The sequence below is a fragment of the Ylistrum balloti genome, unplaced genomic scaffold, assembly GCF_031769215.1.
Source record: "Ylistrum balloti isolate Yb309-2 unplaced genomic scaffold, AGI_CSIRO_Ybal_v1 Utg369916, whole genome shotgun sequence".
NCBI lineage: Eukaryota > Metazoa > Mollusca > Bivalvia > Pectinida > Pectinidae > Ylistrum > Ylistrum balloti.
In genome coordinates this window covers 1,908,104-1,917,295 of record NW_026782036.1, presented here as the reverse complement: position 1 = coordinate 1,917,295, position 9,192 = coordinate 1,908,104, and positions in this window count along the sequence as shown.

Sequence of the window (9,192 nt, the reverse complement as noted above, 5' to 3'; positions counted from 1 at the left end):
AGCCACCCACCCCCACCACGTCCCCAACACAGACACACGCAAAGCACAATCTTTATCATACTATAAAACAGTTATTTGCACCGTTGGATATTCTTAAAACAGGATTCAAATTAACCCGAAGTAATTTAAGTCAAGAAATGATGTTTGCGTACCTGTAATGTCAATTTCCTTACCTTGTTTACTTTTGTATAGAAATTTACAAACTTACGTTACGGTAAATTACCTGACTTATGTTTACAGAAATACTTACCAGAAACGTATTAATGACTTAATATAAGATAAATGTATGTTTAAAAGGGAGAATTCAGTTTTTGTATTGAGGCAACCTGACATCCCATATCAAGTTTTTTATTTTTATTTTTTAAATAAGAACAGTTGTATACAATGATGATCAACCTTCTCAGAAAATAATGACAGAACAATATTGTATTGTATTTCTACAAAATGAAATAACAATCTACTCATACTGGTACGAAAGACTATCAATCGATCAAAGGAGATTAAGAAATGTTCGTCCATATAATCTTAAGTAAAAATATCATCTATGTAAAAATGGTCTCTTGTGGAGAGTACTAGTCAGCTATATAGAAACAATGTGTACATCCAAAGATTTTTAAAGCGTTTTAAACGATGAGTAGTTAAAACTCGAAGCATGACAATACGACTGTTTGCCAGCGAAATGGGGGCCACTTTGGATAGTCAGGGACTACAATGAAGTAGTTTTACTGGGTTACAAGAGAGATTTGTGGTAATAGAATAAAAATCTTTGTCTACTGACAACCCTATAAAACAGTGATCAAAGAAGAAAGGATTGAGAAAAATAGGCCCGGATCTGTGTAAGTTCTTAGAATCATCGTTTGGTTGTCGTAGATTTTAACAGTGACATGTATTGATCAGCCGGTTGTCATGTTCTTCATTAGATTTGTTTTCTCAAAATAGACTATTACATTGTGTGATAAGGTATAGCTGTTTGTTACATCACTGTATGAGGAGATGGTAACTATCATTACATTGTATGATGAGGTGTTACTATTTGTTACATCACTGTATGAGGAAATGGTAACTATCATTACATTGTATGATGAGGTGTTACTGTTTGTTACATCACTGTATGAGGAGATGGTAACTATCATTACATTGTATGATGAGGTGTTACTGTTTGTTACATCACTGTATGAGGAGATGGTAACTATCATTACATTGTATGATGAGGTGTTACTGTTTGTTACATCACTGTATGAGGAGATGGTAACTATCATTACATTGTATGATGAGGTGTTACTGTTTGTTACATCACTGTATGAGGAGATGGTAACTATCATTACATTGTATGATGAGGTGTTGCTGTTTGTTACATCACTGTATGAGGAGATGGTAACTATCATTACATTGTATGATGAGGTGTTACTGTTTGTTACATCACTGTATGAGGAGATGGTAACTATCATTACATTGTATGATGAGGTAAGAATGTTTGTTACATCACTGTATGAGGAGATGGTAACTATCATTACATTGTATGATGAGGTGTTTCTGTTTGTTACATCACTGTATGAGGAGATGGTAACTATCATTACATTGTATGATGAGGTGTTACTGTTTGTTACATCACTGTATGAGGAGATGGTAACTATCATTACATTGTATGATGAGGTATAACTGTTTGTTACATCACTGTATGAGGAGATGGTAACTATCATTACATTGTATGATGAGGTGTTACTGTTTGTTACATCACTGTATGAGGAGATGGTAACTATCATTACATTGTATGATGAGGTGTTACTGTTTGTTACATCACTGTATGAGGAGATGGTAACTATCATTACATTGTATGATGAGGTGTTGCTGTTTGTTACATCACTGTATGAGGAGATGGTAACTATCATTACATTGTATGATGAGGTGGTGTTACTCACTTTGTTACATCACTGTATGAGGAGATGGTAACTATCATTACATTGTATGATGAGGTGTTGCTGTTTGTTACATCACTGTATGAGGAGATGGTAACTATCATTACATTGTATGATGAGGTGTTGCTGTTTGTTACATCACTGTATGAGGAGATGGTACATCACTGTATGAGGAGATGGTAACTATCATTACATTGTATGATGAGGTGTTGCTGTTTGTTACATCACTGTATGAGGAGATGGTAACTATCATTACATTGTATGATGAGGTAAGAATGTTTGTTACATCACTGTATGAGGAGATGGTAACTATCATTACATTGTATGATGAGGTAAGAATGTTTGTTACATCACTGTATGAGGAGATGGTAACTATCATTGCATTGTATGATGAGGTGTTACTGTTTGTTACATCACTGTATGAGGAGATGGTAACTATCATTACATTGTATGATGAGGTGTTACTGTTTGTTACATCACTGTATGAGGAGATGGTAACTATCATTACATTGTATGATGAGGTGTTACTGTTTGTTACATCACTGTATGAGGAGATGGTAACTATCATTACATTGTATGATGAGGTGTTACTGTTTGTTACATCACTGTATGAGGAGATGGTAACTATCATTACATTGTATGATGAGGTGTTACTGTTTGTTACATCACTGTATGAGGAGATGGTAACTATCATTACATTGTATGATGAGGTGTTTCTGTTTGTTACATCACTGTATGAGGAGATGGTAACTATCATTACATTGTATGATGAGGTAAGAATGTTTGTTACATCACTGTATGAGGAGATGGTAACTATCATTACATAGTATGATGAGGTGTTACTGTTTGTTACATCACTGTATGAGGAGATGGTAACTATCATTACATTGTATGATGAGGTGTTACTGTTTGTTACATCACTGTATGAGGAGATGGTAACTATCATTACATTGTATGATGAGGTGTTACTGTTTGTTACATCACTGTATGAGGAGATGGTAACTATCATTACATTGTATGACGAGTTTGCCATTGTCTGTTATATGATAGGATCCTATCACTATTACCTATTTGACTATAGTGTGAGTGTAAAAATTCTCTTATATGATAGTGTGGGTTTGATATTGCTTTCATATCATATTATGAAAGTAATAATGTTTATTACATCATATTATGGATGTAATACTGCCCCTTTATGATAATATGAGTGTAATACTTTCTATTACATCATATTATGGATGTAATACTGCCCCTTTATGATAATATGAGTGTAATACTTTCTATTACATCATATTATGGATGTAATACTGCCCCTTTATGATAATATGAGTGTAATACTTTCTATTACATCATATTATGGATGTAATACTGCCCCTTTATGATAATATGAGTGTAATACTTTCTATTACATCATATTATCGGTGTAACACTGTCCAGAATATCATTGTAAAGGTTCATCATACTTGTTACACAAATGTCTATCCTTTCATAAAATGACTTTAGATAGGTTGACCTCTTGTTGTAAACGAGAGTGTACCGGGGTAAATATCTTTAATCAGGACAAACTGTGAAAACAAACATGAATGTGCATTTTTGTTTAAAGTTACAACATTACACTTCAGAAGATGGTTGCTGAACTATCGAATATAGCAGTTACATTTCATCATATTGTAACCCGAATGCGCTACTGGTCATAATTAGCGCATGTGACCAGTTCATAGTTTTGGAATTTTACATTCAAGCACTAATATCTTCATTTAGATAATGATTTGTAAATTTCGTTTGCTCAAAATAAATTTGCGGGGTATTTTCAGAAATTCTACTGCTCTCATTTAAATGCTAAAATGTTTAATTAGTTGATTCTGTACTCTAAATAAATCTAACATCCGATTACTAGAATATAAGAGATTATAGCATGTTTGTCTTTAATTTATTGTACTTGAAAATGCTGTATCAAAAACGTTTAACAGAATGTAACGTGTTATAGAATGGAATAGGATCTTACATAACGAATTCATCTTGATTGTACATAAGTAAACTAATTAGCCGATTTCACGCCTGTATCTCTATATACGGTTATACTACTCACTAACCTTAACTGTATATAAATCATTAACCAGGTATGGACAGACGGGTCAGTAAATTATTTATCTCCATAATAACATACTAGCTATGTTTGATTTTTAATACATCTGACGCCCGCGGTTTGGTTGATCTCCTTCTGACCAGGGAAAACGTGACTATAACCCACATCAACCATTTCATATCACATATTCCAAATTCCAGAAATATAATATTTGACAAGATATCGATTTCGTTTGAAGAATACCAAAAACATATATTCAATGAAACATATATACATAACCCTTCAATGTTACTGGTTGAATATTTAATGACGAATGTTGTATGTAATATAAGTTATTTTTTCTTACCTTGTTTATGGTGTTCATGCTGTACACCTGAGAGGGAATGTCGACTTTCACTCACCTGTAATCAAATTCAGGTGTACCTACAACACACACCAGTTATAATGTCATTAATTAGCTCTACGATTTAATCCCCTTGTCGAGTCTTTTGGCCCACGTGACCGAGGAACATGGCATGGCCCGGTTAAATAAGTCCGCATTCTCCTTTGAACTCTTCATGATCAACGAATACCTGCCAATATATACTTACTGACAAAGTGACAGTGTACACTAAATCCACTTAAGATATTTAACTATCCACGTCTTTGTGCATACGGGTCTACCAGCTAGATATTCCTTACTGCTATACATTTACACATTGAAAAGCTAGGGGAGAGAGATTTTCGCTAGATATGCCCTTGAATACCTTATTTAAAACATAATGGGAGTTATCTACAGTGAAAACACAATATTGGTTAGGAGCAGACCTTGTGTGAAGACTATCTGTGTATTGGCTTGGTTTACTGTTTAGCGTGTCAGCAATTTAAAAACAGCATGATAAACGTCAAACAATATGCCCAATAATGGCGATTTGAATTTATGGGCGGGGAACGGATATTTTGTTTGTGTTATTCATGTAGCGAGTTGTATATCCTTTTAATATGAATACAGAATATTGTGCTATAATTATATCATATTATACTTGTTCAATGTCATTATTTCCTAAAGTGCTATACATTTCACTATGAAATGTTAAGCATTCTGGTGACAATTACCGAAACTTGTGAGAGACAAATACGTCGATCTATATAAATATATACGCTGATACCTGTATATTCTGATTATGGCAACCATTCTCTTATCACTAGCTCTGGGATGACCATAAATATAGAGTACTTTGGCACACATATTCTTATACAGACAAGGCTTAAAAATATATTTTCCTTCTGGATTTTATATCAATGTTTGATTAAAGATTTGTTCACAAAAAATATATGAATATTTAAATCTTCGTATCTAATATAATAAGTCTTACCTACTAAGCAGGCAGCTTTTAGAACACAGCTTATGTATCATCTATTTATAGTCCTGATGGGATATGTCATCGGCCACTGCGATAAAACAAGTAAATTAAAAAAAAAAAACCTAACGACTTTCACAGGTGCCGTGTTCTGATTACATATATTGCACCGCGACCTTTGTGTAAATCGACATTTTCGTAACTGTTATATATTGTACCACGGATTTAGAGTAGATTCTGAGTCCATGACTGTACCGACTACTGTCATTTCTGTTTGAACAATTTAATGGACATTCCTAATGTCTGTTCAAGATACTGATTAATTTGTCTACGACGTCAGGTCGTATATTTCTGGTACTACAAAAACAGATATTCAAGATAGATAATTCTACTGTTTTTCAGATCTAATTGTTTTTCAGTATTTGACATATTTATTTGATAACAAAAGCTGTGAGTGTGACATATTTGCCTACTTAAAATAATGCAATGTTCTTGAAATGAAAACTGAGGCATCGACAATGAGACACAGAACGAAACACAGACGAACATAGCTACAATACAACATTACGAAATGAATTTTGAATTACATAATTCTGAATTAAAATGTGAAGTTGCAATTTAACATTACAAATTCATCATACATCCACCACATTTGAGTATAATAACACCGATGGCAAATATTTTGTTATAGTCACACGTGTAATATGATCTGTTGGAAATGCAATTGGCTGAATGTTTTTCTCCATTGTGACGTCATAACGTAATGTTGTCAAAGAGATATCAAGCTAGAATATCACCAAATTCAACATTATAACGTATCAGTTGTTTTCTCAAATGTTCGCAAAAGTACCTAGATGAAGTGATAAATATAAATTTACATGCATTTCCATTTCATATGACTACTATGAACTCGTCATGATTTTTTAAAATTTTGTTTATTGAACCTCGGTAAAATGAAAAAAAGTGTATGCTTGGTTAGGAATGGTACCCTATGTAAGATCCTCTCTTTATTTAAACAAATTTGATACAAGGTAGGTGTTAGGTGAAAAGCATTTTTCCCGTAATTAAAATATATCAAAGGCTTTATTAGAGGGTAACACGTATGCGTACGTGTACTACAAGCATTTACACACTATATTGTTAAGTACATGCATTTAGCCCAAAACCTTTTTCTAAGGAATGTAAACTAATTTTTTACTGCACACTAACAAAAGCCGTCATAGTCCACAAATATATATAGCATACAGGTACAGGTATCAACCTTGAAGTGAGGAATTTCAATATTTCACCCGACAATTTTCAAGAGAGAAGCAATGAACTATGTTAAAGAAACGGTGCATTTGTTTAATTCCTTACGAGGAAAATAATCTTTAAATGGAATATTAAAAATCACCCTTCATGACCTGACATACCGAAAGGGAGACACTTTGTCTAAGATTGTACAAACAAGTAAATATCACCATTTAATGCCAATTTTGATAAATTACAGTATAGTCAAGCATTTAATTCATTATTTAGCTCTTTCGTCCTAGTAGGAGACGTGATGCTAAGGGCATAGATTCTAAATCTAAGTCTAAGGAAAATCCAAAATCTAAAATGATCGCAAGAAAAGGCAAAATGTAGACAGGGAAGTGTACTAGCAACATAATTCAATACATTTCGTAAATATCTCATTATTTTAAAAGAACGTCAGGTATATATGTATATTCTGAACCTTGCCACCATCCCTATGAATTAAAATGTGATATACATGAATTAACTAATTTCCGGAATAGTTTTAATGGATAATTCATTCAGAAATATTAGCTAGCAATACTTCGTTGCAACCACAAAATAATTTGCCACTGACAAAGATACGCCTGACCTCGTTTTCACATGACTCAAAAACATTCCTCACATTTCACTATCTAATCAGTTTATTTTGGGCGGTTAAAATCTTAAAATACTTTAGCTAATATTAAACATCATCTACTGAAAGGAAAAACAATGCAAACATGTACAGACGTCAGAAAGAAAATGAAAAATCACATGTAATGTTACTCCCCAAAGACAATTACTGAGTATGACTGACGAGTCATGGAGAGCCGATACAGCCTTATAATGCGGCATCACTGACGAGTCCTGGAGAGTCGAAACAGCTGTATGATGTAGCATCACTGACGAGTCCTGGAGAGTCGAAACAGCTGTATGATGTAGCATCACTGACAAGTCCTGGAGAGTCGAAACAACCGTTTGATGCGCCATCACTGACGAGTCCTGGAGAGCCGAAACAACCGTATGATGCACCATCACTGACGAGTCCTGGAGAGTCGAAACAGCCGTATGATGCACCATCACTGACATGTCCTGGAGAGTCGAAACAGCTGTATAATGCACCATCACTGACGCGTCCTGAACAGCCGAAACACCTGTATGATGCACCATCACTGACGAGTCCTAGAATGATGAAACAGCTGTATGATGTAGCATCACTGACGAGTCCTGGAGAGTCGAAACAGCCGTATGATGTAGCATCACTGACGAGTCCTGGAGAGTCGAAACAGCTGTATGATGTAGCATCACTGACAAGTCCTGGAGAGTCGAAACAACCGTATGATACACCATCACTGACGAGTCCTGGAGAGTCGAAACAGCTGTATAATGCACCATCACTAACGAGTCCTTGAGAGCCGAAACAGCCGTATGATGCACCATAAATGACGAGTCATTGAGAGCCGAAACAGCTGTATGATGCAGTTTATCTTCATAAGCTCCAGATTAAAATTATTCCTCTCATTTTTCTCCTGCTTCATTAAGTCGAGTTGTTGTTGTACCATATCCAGTGTTGTGATCGTGTACTTTTTGCGGTGAAACATTGACATAACACTCAAGTAGACTATTTGACACATTTTTGAGCTACCGTTTACCTTATTCTAAATTTGTATCTAACGTGTTTTGCAACTGTGTATTGCAATTCTGTATAAACAAGCTTTTGAAGGTATATCTGGATCAATTTTACTTGTGTGTCTTTTGTATTATGTTTAATATAGCAGGTGGTAGACACTTCTGGTGTACTTAAGTCCCCGAGGTGTGCCGTTAAGTAACCTGCTTGCCATTTCTTACTTCAATCGAATAGTGGCATGGTTCAGAAAATACACATGTACTTCACGCTGTTCTAAAATGATCTAATGTATGAAAAGCACGGAATTTATATAATTATGGGCTGCTGCACCTCCCCATCTAGGCCTTTCTTTTATTCCATAGTCGATTCTTAGGCTTCAAAATTTAAGCCCTTAGCCTTATTGTCGAGTCCCAGAAGGACGAAACAGCTGTATGATGCAATAGAACTCATTAATTGGTTTTACCGTAACTTACTCTAAATCACGAACATATGCTATTGACTTGTGTGTCTTTTGTACAATTTAAAAGTACATTGTAATGGTCAAAATGAATGATTTTAATAAGAACAGACTTTGATAACTTATACAAAAATTCCATCAACAAGGTTACCACTACAACCCACAACACATACATCGAAGTACGGGGCTATTGTGTCTCTACTTCTGGATTTTAGATTTTTACAAGTCTTTCAGTCACTCCTCTGTCGCTTCCCATGTTTCAAAATTTAAGCCCTTAACATCCCTGACGAATCGTTAACGGACGTAACAGCTATTTGGCTCTACACTGTTTGATTCTAAATTTATATCAAAACGTGTTATTCATCTGTGTCTTTTGTACACTCTATGTAGATACATGTAAAAATTATCTCTTCACAACATCACAATACGAATGCAATTGAATCTTTTTTGTCCTTTATTTACAAAGCACTTAAGAAAACAATAGCAGTAAACAATATTATAATGAAAGTAGA